Here is a 13,938-nt window from a genome sequence, read left to right on the forward strand (position 1 = left end):
TGGTAGGGATAGGCTTCTGACCTTAAGTGTGGAGGAGTCAGATTCATACCCTAGTATGAAGAGGTGCTAAACCACGAAGTTTGGTCTGACCCCAGAGCAGTATAGGATGAAGTTCAGGGACACCCAAAAGGTCACCACCCAGTCTTGGGTTGATTTTGCAGACACCTCAATTAAGGCACTAGTGGGCTGGATACATCGTAACAAAGTAACTACTTATGAGGGGTTATACAATTTAATCATGAGAGAGCACATCTTGACCAATTGTATCCAAGAGAGGTTATGCCAGCATATAGTGGACTCTAAACTGACCAATCCCAGAGAACTGCGGGAGGCAGCTGATGAGTGGTTGAGAACCAGGGTGGTTGTCAAGTCCCAGGGGGGAGACTCCAAGAAGTTGGGGTCAGGTCCCCAAAAGCCTAAGGAGGGAGGTGGTAAGCCCACCACAGAGACTTCCTCTGTACCCCAGAACCCTAACAAGGAGGGGAATAAATTGCACTCCCACTCTGACAAGCAGAGACAGAGAGACCCAGGGTTGAAAAAGCTCTTGGACAGTAAGGCCCTCATTATGAACTTGGCGGCAAACAACCCTGACCGCTGTGCTGACCGTGAACAAAAGACTGCCAGTGGCGGTGAACTGCATACCGCCGCATAATGATGCCAAAAAGACAAACCTCCAAAAATCTTGCAACCTCCACCCACTGCCAGGGCCAACAATGGCAGAAAGGCAGTACACCTCACTCCACCACCGCCATGCAGACAAATCCCTGCCCACCAAATAATGATGCACAAATCATCTCGGTGGACAGTGAATGTCGAATGACCATTGGCAGTAGTGACTACCACAGCCAGCAATGGGACCCGCCAACAACAAATGCACACATTGGCAAGTTCGAAAACCACACACCTGAGACACATCCACAGCACTTTAAAACACACACATACACGCCCCACAATCCTTTGCCACGACAATAGCATGGCAGATATTGATACCACAACACAAATAGAATTAACTAACCATCAACAGCACCCTCAACAACACACCTTCAACACACCACACACAACACACACAATGGCACCCCCTAAGCACCCCTGCTTCACAGACAGGGAGTTAGAGGACCAATACTCGAGCCACACCTATTCGGGGCACAGATGCAGCAGACACCCTTGGCCAGGAAGCTGGATCTATGGCAGAGGATAGTCAACAAGGTCAATGCCGTGGGAAGCCATCGACGAACATGGGATGACATCAGGAAGCGATGGAACTACCTGAGCGGGAAGGTTTGTTCCATGGGATCCAGGCACAACATTGCCGTACAGAAGACTGGTGGTGGTCCCCACCTCCTCCTCCTGAATACACTGACTGGGAGAAGGTCGTGGCTATCCTACACCCAAAGGGCCTCACTGGACTCACTGGAGGACTTGATGTAGGTAAGTCAACTACAATACAAAACAGTCACCACACTTGTAATGCATGTATCACCCCATCCCTCTCCTTACCACCATGACCCCATCCCCTACCCAGCCCACAACACACTCATATCCATGTCACCTGCATGCCCACAATCAACCCATACAAATCACCATCCAGCCCCCTGTGGACAGTCACCAACCCATGCATTTAATGTGAGGAGCACTACAACACCACAATGCACCCCCCCAATAAATGCATCAAAATGAACACAAAGGGACCCTGCATGCCACTACATGGGAATTCAATTACCAACTACTGCTGACCAGTGCTGCAATTGACAAGAAAGTGCAGGACACCCACATCTCTATTCTCTCACACACAGGCACCACCACCCATGCAACCCGGACAGAGGTGTCAAGGAGTGCCAGTCCTCCACATGAAGACGAAGGCCCCACTCGGGAGAGTGCAGAGGGATGTCTGGACACAGAGGAAATCCCTGGCCCATCCCACACCCCTGGACAGTCACCCTCCAGAAGCCCCACCCAGAACACCACTGACACCCCTACCACTCAGCCACCATCATCAGCTCTGGCCCAATGCCCCCACACCAGTGACTCCAGACCATGGACTGGCTACCCACATGTACAGAGGCCCGAGTCTCCACCCACCACCAGGCCGGATGATGAAGGGCCCAGTGCAAGTGGGACTGCTAGACCTGTGCAGGGGACACAGGCACAGGGAGCTAGGGCCAGTGGGAGGTTATCATTGGCCCAAGGGGGTGGCTCAAGGAGGGATGCTGCTGCCCAGGAGGTCAATGTTGAGGTCCTGGCAGCATACCACTATTCCAAGGACAGGATGGGCGCCAGGTCCTGGAATGATGGAGCAGAATCAGAGGCTGAAGGTAGCACACCACCAGGAGCACACGGAGCAATGGAAACAGCTCAATGCTGCCATGGCCTCCATTGCAGGGGTGCTGCAGTGCCAGACAAACATCCAGCCTGAGTCCTCGATCCACCTGCAGGCCCCTTCCACTAGCCAGGACACTGCCCTGCCATCTACATCCACAGCAGCTCCTGGACTGGTGGCACTTCAGAGGACTCAAAGGACATCAGCACCACTTTCCCTGCAGCCCAGTATCTCCCTCGCAAATGTGGCCTCAGACCCAGACATTCCACTGAAACACCAGCCAAGACCAAGCCCACCGCCAGGAAGTTACTCTGCCCTGAACTGTCTCCCTTGGTTGCCACTGAGCTACCTTGTTGACATGCCACAGCCTTCTCACCATCTTCCCTTGGCCCCATGGACTATACCCCTGTGCTACTGACAGCTGAGCAAATGTACCTGAGTATGTTGTTCACCATGCGCCCACTCTCTTCCACTGTCCCATCACTCATGGATGTTTTGACTTTGAATAAATACACTTGTGCGCTCAAAATATCTGTCCTTAATCAATATGAACAATCAGTTGTGAATGTGAGTGCATTAGCCAGTTACCATCATAATGCCGTTTTTATTGCAAGAGGGGGTCTAACAGACAGTAGTGTCTGAAGTATGTCACACTGTACGTTCCATAGCATTAACTCACATCTGCCACTTCAGTCATGTTTTTGCTACATCAATGGTAAGGGACACCACAGCACTTACTACATGAATCACCCTGAAACAATGCAGTGAAGCCATCAGCATCATAGGAAATGTACCTGAGAGTCACTGGAAGTATAGACAGATTAGCTGGGTCCTGGAGTTGATGTCTTCCCCCTCTTCTTCACCATCACTCTCATCCCTCCTCTGAGGTGGGATGGCTAGTTGGACAGCATCCTCCTCTTCTAGAAGTGGGATAGCTTTCCTCACAGCCAAGTCGTGCAGCATGCAGTAGGCCACCACTGTCCTACACACCTTGTCAGGGACATAGCACATGGATCCTCCAGAGAGATGCAGGCAACAAAATCTTGCCTTCAGCAGTCCTGTGGTCCGCTCAATCACCCTCCTAGTTCAACCATGTGCCTCATTATAATGGCTTTCTGCATCTGTCCTGGGATTCCTCACAGGGGTCAGGAGCCATTGCATGTTTGGGTATCCAGAATCCCCTGCAAAAGACGGTGGAGAGGTTTGAAATACACACTATCTACTAGCTTACAGCCTGTCTGTCAGCTATGTAACTGATCCAGTGTCATACACCTATGATCCAAGCTCTGTCCCCCTGTAGATGTCCCATCATATGTGGCACACTGCTGTTTCTCAGGACAAATTAATCATGGAGTGATAGTTTTTATGATTCCGAAACACCTGTTCATTTACTCTTGGGGGTATGAGGGCTATGTGGGTACCATCAATGACACCTATCACATGGGAGATATTTGCAAAGGCATAGAATCCTGATTTGATGGCAGTGAGATCAGCCCTTTGGGGAAACTGGACATAACTTTGCAGGTGTTGGACGAATGCATTCAGGAATGTGGACAAGCTGTGGCTGAACATTGGCTAAGATACCCCTGCAGCCATGCCCACTGTCACTTGGAATGAGCCTGTGCCAAAAAATGGATTACAGATAGTACCTGCACAGTTGTAGGTATGGCATGGTGATTCCTATTAGTTGGCTTCAGAACAGGCTCCATTTCTGCACAGAGTTCAAGGATTGTAGCTTGATTCAGGCGGTAATTTATGATGAGGTGATGTTCCTCCATGGTGGCCAGATCTACCAGAGGTCTGTAAACAGATGGGGCTCTCCCTCGCCACATGGGTCTATACCTATGTTGGAGGAACAAAGGCACATTGAGTTGGGACATACACTTGCATCACATGGTGACAGAATTCATGTTTTACATGCAAAACAAATGTACCGCACACAGACACAAAGAAGGAGGTAATCCTGTCAGGCTAATGTGTGGTGAGGTGTCTCAGTCAAAATGGCATCACAGTGTAGACACACTTCCCACCATGATTACATGTGGAGGACCAGTACTCATGTCAGTACTCGACAACAGGGAGAGGGAATAGAGCCATGGATGAGGCCCCCGGCCAGGCTATGGAGACGTGGTGGATGCAAAATGGCAGCCTTCTGCCATACAGGTAGTGTAGTGTGGAATTTACTTCATTTTGCTGGTGTTACCCATCATAGCGGTAGGCGGTGTTCACCGCCATGCACCCGATCATTGGATAACATGGTTGTCAATGGGGAAGCTGGGCCAATCATGATCCCCACCGGCGGTGATGGTGCACACCGCCGCGGTGTCTACTGCCATTTTGACAGGCTCTTCACACTTGACTCCTGCACTACGAGAAGGGAAGAACTCCACTGCGTGTGGTGCTGTGTCCTGACTCTGGTCCCTGAGATGACACGTGTTACAGGGGAACGGGCCCGTCCTTCACTGCGGAGGAGCTGGAGAAGCTGGTGGACGGGGTCCTACCCCTGTATGCCAAGCTGTATGGACAACCAGAGGAGCAGGTGACTTGCTATTTGTCCTCCTTAGATGTGTGTGAATGTGGCGGATGCCTGTATGTGTTTTTGTTTGCTGTGTGAATGCTCACCTTATAGTGTGTCTGGCAGTTTTTGGCTTGGAATTTGTCCATATGTATGTCTCCATGGGCCAAGTCAGGTTGAACGGGCATGGCATTTGTGTATGGGGCACCCAAACTGACGTCTGTTTCTTTACTCTGTGTGTCCCACGCAGGTCAGTGCCCATCAGAAGAGGGGACTGTGGCAAGCCATCACCAAGGACGTGCGGACCCTAGGGGTCTACAACTGGTGGAGCACCCACTGCAGGAAACGGTGGGAGGACATGAGGCGCTGGGCCAGGAAGACAGAGAGGCCCAGCTGGGCAAGGCCTCCGAACGAGGGAGGGGTGCACATCAAACCCTGACCCCCCCAATGGCCCTCATTCTGGCAGTGGTCTATCTGGATTTGGATGGGTGATTGATGACAGCACAGCAGCCACACTGTTTTGATGACACTATGATGAGTATAGTTAGGTGCTAAGGGATGCATGCATAGTAGTGCCAGGCACATAGACAGGTGTGTCCCTGCAGTCCTTCCCACCTCTACGTCTGTTGGATAGTGTCCTAGGTGGTTTTGGCTGGGTCTGTAGGCCTGTGAGGGGTCCCCTGTTTGGGCCATTGTATTCAATGTAGCTTCATGGACTTGCAGATGTGTTGGCTTGGCATCGTCTCTCATTGGTACACTTTATAAAGTGTATCAGAGTAGTGGGGCAGGATGGGAATGTAATGTACTGAGGGGTCCTGCCGACCAGTCAAGGGCACATTCATAACATGTGTGGTGTCTGCTGAGGTTTAGTGCCTGAGCTGGGTGGGAGTGTATGTTTCCCAACACGTACATATTTCCTGGAATTGACATTCTTCTTTCTTGTTTTGTACCCCCGTGCTCTTGTGTACATTAGCATCTTCTGGCGAGTTAGCTGAGGCACCGCTGAGTGGGGATGCTGCAGCCCACGGGACCCATGTGGAAAAGTCCACCGACGCCAAGGGGACCAGTGGGTTAGAGGGCGAGGGTTGTACCACGGGGGAGGCAACTACCACTGGAGGTAGTGACTATGATACCTCCTCCGATGACAACTCCCTAGTGGTGGCGGACCCATCTTCCGCCACTCCCCATACCATCACTGCCCTCCCAGTAGCTCCCCAACGAGTTACCCGTGCCCATTCAATCAAGAGGGTGGGCGTCTCCTTCGCCCCAGGCACCTCAACCCCTGCCCCAGTCAGCCCTGCTGCCCTCACAGAGGAGGCTATTGACCTCCTGAGAACCATCTATGTAGGTCAGACAACCATCATAAATACCATCCAGGGGCTAGCATCCCCGATGCAGCAATGCAATGCATACCTGGAAGGCATTCAGGGTGCCATGTCTGGCCTACAGAGATCTTTTCAGATTATGGCCTCCTCTTTTCAACAGCAACAAGTATCCCTGGTCTTTATGTCCCCCCTCCCACCACCTCTACCCCTTCCAGCACCTCACTGCCTTCACCCATCCCGAGCACACATACAGACCGCCATGCACACAGATCAACACACAAGGACCACACAAAGAAACACAAAGCACCACACTTCCCACCACAGGCAAGCACACACCCAACATACCAAAGCACACACAACAACATCCACCTCCCCCACTGTGTCAACCTCCCCCGCCTCCGTGTCTGTCACCTCACCATGCACACCCACATGCACTGCACCCTCAATCACTGCTGCTGCCCCCATTCTTGCAGGCACCACAACAGCTAACATCCAGTCATGTACCCCAGATACCACACCTGCACCACAACCCCATTCACAGACATTTGCAGCACACTCACCAGACCTGCAGATACCCACACAACATCGATATACACTGGTAGCATGTCTTATACCACTGTGTCCACCCCCCACTCCCAAAACACTCAAACGCACACACTCATCCACACCACAAACATCCAGCATACATGAGCATACTAAACAGGCACCTGCATCCATGTCCAGCACACTTAGACCTCGTACTACCACTCCCTCAACCTCCACACCCAGACCTGGCTCCAAAACCCCTCCAACTGCACCTAAGAAGTTTTTCTTCTCCCGTGTTGACCTGTTTGAACCCACTGACCCACCCCGTCTTGCCCCTTAATGATCCCATGCCCTAGCCCAGTCCACTCCTTCCTCTTCAAAGTCCTCAACAGTCTGCCCTTACCATTCCTGTGCCCCTTCCCCAGAGAGGAAGAAGCCACGTGTTGCCCCAGGTCTCTCTGCCACCCCCCGGTCTAGGCCCACTTCCCCTACTGTCAAGGGTAAGCCCAAACCCTCTCCACCTCCACCTCTTGAACCTAAGCCCAAGACCCCCCTTCAAAATGTGACTCAACAACTCTGGACCCCCTTCCCCTGATCGCTAAGGTGCCTGGCTGGCCCTTAGATGCCCCTTCTCAGTGGAGTTTCCTTTGCCATTGTAGGAGTCAAGTGTAGCCTATATTTGCCCTTCCGGGGCTTGCACATTTGGACTGGCCTATGGCCTTGTTTGTGCATTTGTTTTGAATGCAGTTGAAGTAAAGTTTAGTGCCCAGCAGTCCTATTGGCACAATATTGAGCCGTTGTGCATCGTTTCACTGTGGGGGTGTGGTGTGCACAGGTGTGTCCATTGGTGCATGTATATGTTGGCTTGTGTCTGGTAAGTACATCTTGTTATGGTATGTACGGCTTGAGCTGGGGGGGGGTTGGGAGTACATTGTGTTGTGGGTGGGTACTTACCGTCGTCATCTTCATTGTCGGTCATGGTCCTAGAGAAATATGGCAAGGAGAAGCACTGGGATTATTTAAAACTCTCGCTCCATGTCAGTGTCGGCGTGTTCTGTGTGTCTCTGGTGAGTGTTTCCCTTTATATGGGTCATTTCTGCCAACCTTTGCATGGCGGTGGTTCCCACCCTGGATCTGATGGCAGTGTGGTGTTTCATTATTTGGTGGGCGGGTAGCGCCTTTCCCCCAGGCTGAGGATGGCCTCCCCCGTCATTGGCGGGACTGCCGAAATGGCATTGTGTGGCTGTCCCGCTGGCTGTTTCTCAGGGGCTTCATTATTTAGCGGTCCGGACTGCCAGCCTGTTGGCAGTAGTTACTGTCACCGCTGGCGATGCAGTGTTTACCGCCATGTTCATAATGACCACTTAAGGCTTGCTTTGACTGTCAGCAGACAGGTTGCTTCAGGGGAGATGCAGCCTGTCCAAGGAAAGTGGTTAGCACTGGGCTGTCCAGTGTAGCCATGGCGGAGGACTCATCAGAAGACGAGGTCCTCGTAGCATTGGGCTGGGAGACAGGACCAGATGATGAGCTGGTGATCCCTGAGGGTGGGAGTACGCACTTTCACCCCATTCAGGTGAATGGGATCCATACCACTGGCCTGAGAGACACCTGTGCCAGTTAGTGATCGGTTGATGACCCCAGACATTTTTGTCCCAGGAGAGACCAGGAAAGTCAGGCTAGCCACAGGGGAGGTCACCTCCAAACCTGTAGCCATAGTACCCCTAGAGAGGGTATCCTTGACTGGTTTAGGGTGGTAGTCAGTGCTGACATACCCCTAGATTGTATCCTGGGCAATGACATCCCAGAGGTGAGTCTAGTCCCAAATGGGGTGGTCGCCCAGGGCGCCCTTCAACCCAAAGTTCTGGGGAGCTAGTTCCTACAGTTAGGAGACAGGGGTCCCCAAAAAAAGGAAAGAGGAAAAGGAATGGTAGGCCACTCTTAAAAAGCATTCCAGGAAGCCAAAGGCCTTCTGCCCCAGTAGAGGGGGAGCTCAGTGTTGGTGATGGTGAGGCTCCACCTGACCCCAAGGAAGTCCTGAGTAGTCAGGCAGCTGTCCAGCTGCAGGGTGTTGCCCCTGCACTGACAGAAGGGAGAGTGGAAGGAGGGTGTCTGCCTCAGGAGGTGGAAGCCCCCCACTCTAGATAGCAAGAGGAGTGCCAGGACCTAGTAGTTGCCCCTAAAGCAGCTCAGCCACCTGTCAGTGGAGAGCTTAGGGTGTGGTTCTGGGTGCTGACAGCTATCAGTAGCCTCTGCTGGGTGCTGGCCTTCTTGGCAGCACTGCACTTGGCCTGGGAGGCAGACCCCAGTGCCAAAAGCAAAGTAGGACCCCTGGCCCTGTTGGTCATGGTGGGGTTGCTCAAGTGTTGGGTGACCTCTTTGGGAAAGCTAGGTGTCGCCCTAGCAAAGTTAGGGATAGGGGAGGTGGGCACCTCACTACCCAAGATGGCAGAGAGAGAGAAGGAAGACCCCCCTAGAGGGAAGTTTAATTTTAAGATGGATCCTTTCACTGTGGGGATGGGTTCACTACTCAGAGAGAGTGACCCTGACAGGAGGATGTAAGGCAGAGTAGGCCCTGCAAAGGGACAGCCAGTTCTCTTCACTGTCTTTCTCGCCTAACAAGCCAGGGAGACTCTCTCAGGGTTGGGCTGAGTCTCCTGGGCGTGTGGGCTGGGGAGGGGGCTTGTATGAGAAAACAGGGCTGATTGGAGAGGCCCTGTTTTTGACTTTTTGTCCCCATTTTTCGCTGGTGTTTTCCTGACTCTAATGGTGCCCTGGGTACTGCTAACCAGTCCCAGTGCCTGTGCTCCGTGTAAAATCAGTATGCAAAGTAGGCTAATTAAAATTGGCTAAATCAACCTACCTAAAAGTCTGTAATTTATGGTAGTGCATGTAAGTTTAGGGGCCCCAGCATAGGTAGTGCACCCATAGGTGCACTGCTGAGGAGCCCTGTGCCTTGCTGGCTGCTTTTAAATTAAATTTACATGCAAATTCGACTTTGGAATTAAAAGTAGTTCCAAAGTCTTAAACTACCTTATTGTTCCATATGTCACCCCTAAGATGTGCCTATGTGCCCCTAGGGCTGGGTGCCATGTAACTATGCGAGGGACCTTCTAGAAATAGTTTTATGAGCCCTGGTGAGGTAAAACAGCCGAATTGTTTTCCCCAATTTGTATTGAATGGCCTCCGTAGGCTAGAATGGGGAGACTTTATTTTAATTTATAAAGTCCCCTTAAGTGTAAGATACCTGAAGTGTGGTATCAAATTAATTGTTATAACCAATCCCACAATTTACAATTGTTGGATTTGATATAACATGTTCAGGTAAAGAGTTTTAAACCTGTAAAGTTGCCAGCTTCAGCCCTGCAGTGATTTCCTGCTTTGCTTTAATTGGCCAGCCTCTGTGAAGTGGCCTGGCTCAACACAAATAGATGTGCCTGGGGGAGGAGATCTTCCCTCAGCAGATGGGGAAGCAGGAGGGGGGGGGGCTGCCAAACTGTTCTTTAAAGGCACAGAAGAACATTTGGAGCAACCCTGCACCTCCCTCACATCCTGCAAAACAAGGCAAATAGGTGCCCCCCTGATTAGATTAAGAGAGGGCAGGAGAAGGGTGTGTTTAAGATTTCCAGCTACACAAGTGAGTATGCTCAGCCAGATGTAACTTCCAAAAATCACTTTCAGTCATGATGGATTTTTGAGGAATGTTGCTCCCAGGGATTGATTTGTACCACACTTCGCAGTAAGTGGTCACCACAGGGGGAAGGACCCTGCACCTGACTGGAGAACCAGGATCCCCTGTTTTTCACCCAGGAGCAAGGATAAAACTGGCAGACCTGCACCCACACCTCAGATCCCTACCAGATTCCAACAAGGAAGAACTGCAGAAGAAGAAGGACTGCCCTGCTGGACCCCTGACCTGCACCTGGACACTGCACTCTGGAGGACTGCACCAGCTGCACACTTGGGCTCCACCACAAGAAGTCCTTTGCCTGGTTTCAACAGGTTCAAGGAGGGAATCCCTGTTTGCTACAGGTGATACATTTCTAATACAGTATTCAAAATACTACGGCACACCCTATTTTCTTTATGAAGTCCAGTCAGAAATTACGAGTCTTGTGTAGTCACTTTTCACCATTCATAATTCTTTTATTATTCAACAGATGAAGAAAATAACCAGGAGCAGCTAGTCCCATGCGACATTAGTTCGAAAATTTGAACTATCTACATGATATGCACATGGGAAGTGCGAACCAGTTGCTTAGCCACTATTTTTGTATTCCATTAGGTGATAAATTGCTAACTAGAATCCTCTACACCAACTCCTGAAGAAAATTACCAGCTAACCACTGTCCAGTAGCCGTTTTGGAGTTTGCGCCAGGTGCATTCTGGGAGTTGTAGTCTGCACCCTCAAGAAACATCTCAGAGCTTCTGGAACCTTGGGGTGAGCTGTGGACCTCAAAAGAATTTTAAAAGAACATCTGGACATAGTTTGGAGACGTTTGGAGAACTTTTGGGAAAAAGCTCCATAAAGGGACCGACCCACTGCAACAACTCTAGCTGGCTTGCCTTAACCATGACCCGGCCTGACTTGCAGGTTCGTCCAGATGAAGAAAATCTCAGAAAAAGTTACTAAGTCCAAACGTATGAAGTTGACCAGGACCTCCCAGGCAGTGTATCCAAAAAGGACTGCAGAGACGTCGGATAAAGATCCAGGTTTGCCCCGGTCGAAGGATTTTCATCTTGAAAAAATGACTATGTCTGAAGGTAAAAATCTCCACCGAGAGCTTCTGCGATGTGTATCCCGAGGTTCAGGAGGTCAGATTGGACTGGCAAGTTGGTCCCGCTGAAGAAAATCTCCAGAAAAACGAATAAGTATTAAGGGAAACATTTGACCGAGGCCTCCTGCGGGCTTTGACTTTGCCCCGGTCGAGGTGCGACCAGATGACCAGATTGGCGCTGTTCGTTTCTAAGAGCTAAAAAGCATGAATTCTTTACAAATTCATTAGTCCAGTTCCCTTTATCTGATTGTATTCGTTTTGATGTCATTTTAAAGCTACAAATATTTCCTATTTTTATAAATTGGTTTTGGATTTTTGAACTGTTTTCTGTGTTTTACTTAATTACTGTTTTGTGATATTTGAGGGCTTTACGCTTTGTCTCCTACGTTAAACCTTGGTGCTGATTGCCAAGCTACCAAGGGTTGAGCTGGGTTTAATTTATTGAGACCTAATTGGACCTAAGTGGAGGTTATTGGCCTATTGCTAAGTTGTAGGTACTTACCTGCCTTTTCCAATAACCCATTTTCCAACAATGCCTTTATCAGAATTACGGTTGGGTCCTAGAAACAAAAACAAATAGACATAGCAATCAGTAACGTCATTGTATACCTGTCCTCAATATGTTTCAGGAAGCTGTGACAGTCTTCGTCAAAAGGGCATCAGTTCGGTCAGCAAGACGTCAGGATTCAGCATCAAAGTTCAGAATAAGCAAAGTCTCTTCATGCAGTTCAGAAAAGAATAATCGAAAAGTGGGCTCTCTGGATAGTATGAAAGAATAGAGCTAATGGCCGTTCTTCTGTCGTGAAGTCGGCTAAGTTATATTTCCTAAAACTACTTCCCACATTCTCATTGTTCAGAGAATCACATATTTACATTTAGTCCAATGAAACTAAAAACCCGTAATCTACAGTATTACTGCTACATGGTTCACATGTCAATGATTGGCTCCTCTTCTCCTGTTCCCATCGTACGGCTTGTGAGGTATCTATATTGTTGCAACTTATACTCCAGTCACTGCATCCATTGTCTTCTCCTGGGAAGATCAGTCTTACACACATTACAATAAACATTGTTTCACTAGCAAGTATAGCATCTTCTAGCAAGCACTTTCTGATGAGAACTAACTTCAGCTGTAAGCACATGGTCGGAACAGTGGAAAATCACAATTTAATTCTCTTAGCAACCAATTTATAAAACTCCTAAGAAATGCAGCTTGGAATCAGGCCGTGAAACTAGGCCAAGACCTCGCAAAATTAAGGCCTCCAATAAATAAAGCTAATACATTACACATAACCCTAATATGACATATCACTACATAATCAAACATAAACTCAACATTTCATATTAACAAGCCATTAATAAGTGCACTTTGTGAACATTGGCGGACACTCACGTGGGCGCGACTTCAAATGTGTGCATTATTTTTCTCTGAGTTAATACATTTTCTATGCAAATTCAACACTAAAACCCATAATTAAACTCAGCATTAACAATCCCTCCTCTAATGACTTAATGTGTCATCACACCAAATCTTCCCACACAGTTTCCTTTCACTTCAGCTTAAAAAAATTTCATCTCTATCCCTTTAAATCTTCGTTCCCTTTTTGAATTTTCCTTAAACAAATTTTGCCTTTTCATTTCTTCCCTCCTCTGATAATTTTTCATCCTCTTCGTTTTAATCATTTTACATAATTTACATATTCCACATGCTCCAATTAGGCAAATCACAATAATCAATATCCCTTGTATTATTTTAAATATTATCCCTTTCCCAACTGAGCCAATTTCCCACTGAAGCAAATCCTTTGCCAACTTTTTCCCAAACACCTGGGCCCATATTTATACTTTTTGACGCAAAACTGCGGCAACGCAGTTTTGCGTCAAAAAAATTAGCGCCGGCTAACGCCATTCTGAAGCGCCATGCGGGCGCCGTATTTATTGAATGACGTTAGCCGGCGTTAGCCGCCGGCGCCGTCTGGTGTGCGTTAAAAAAAACGACGTACACCAGGCAGCGCCGGCGTAGGGGAAAATGGAGCTTGGGCGTCAAGAAATGGGGCAAGTCAGGTTGAGGCCATTTTTTCGCCTCAACCCGATTTGCGCCATTTTTTACGACTGACTCCTGTCTTAGCAAAGACAGGAGTCATGCCCTCTTGCCCAATGGCCATGCCCAGGGGACTTCTGTCCCCTGGGCATGGTCATTGGGCATAGTGGCATGTAGGGGGGCACAAATCAGGCCCCCCTATGCCACAAATAAATAAAAATAAAAACACTTACCTGAACTTACCTAAATGTCCCTGGGATGGGTCCCTCCAGCCTTGGGTGTCCTCCTGGGGTGGGCAAGGGTGACAGGGGGTGTCCCTGGGGGCATGGGAGGGCCCCTCTGGGCTCCTTCAGAGCTCACAGGTCCCTTAACGCCTGCCTTTTGCAGGCGCTAAAAAACGGCGCAAAAGCGGCCGTACGTCATTTTTTTTTACCCGCCCA

This window comes from Pleurodeles waltl, chromosome 1_1, assembly GCF_031143425.1.
Source record: "Pleurodeles waltl isolate 20211129_DDA chromosome 1_1, aPleWal1.hap1.20221129, whole genome shotgun sequence".
In the NCBI taxonomy this organism is placed as follows: domain Eukaryota; kingdom Metazoa; phylum Chordata; class Amphibia; order Caudata; family Salamandridae; genus Pleurodeles; species Pleurodeles waltl.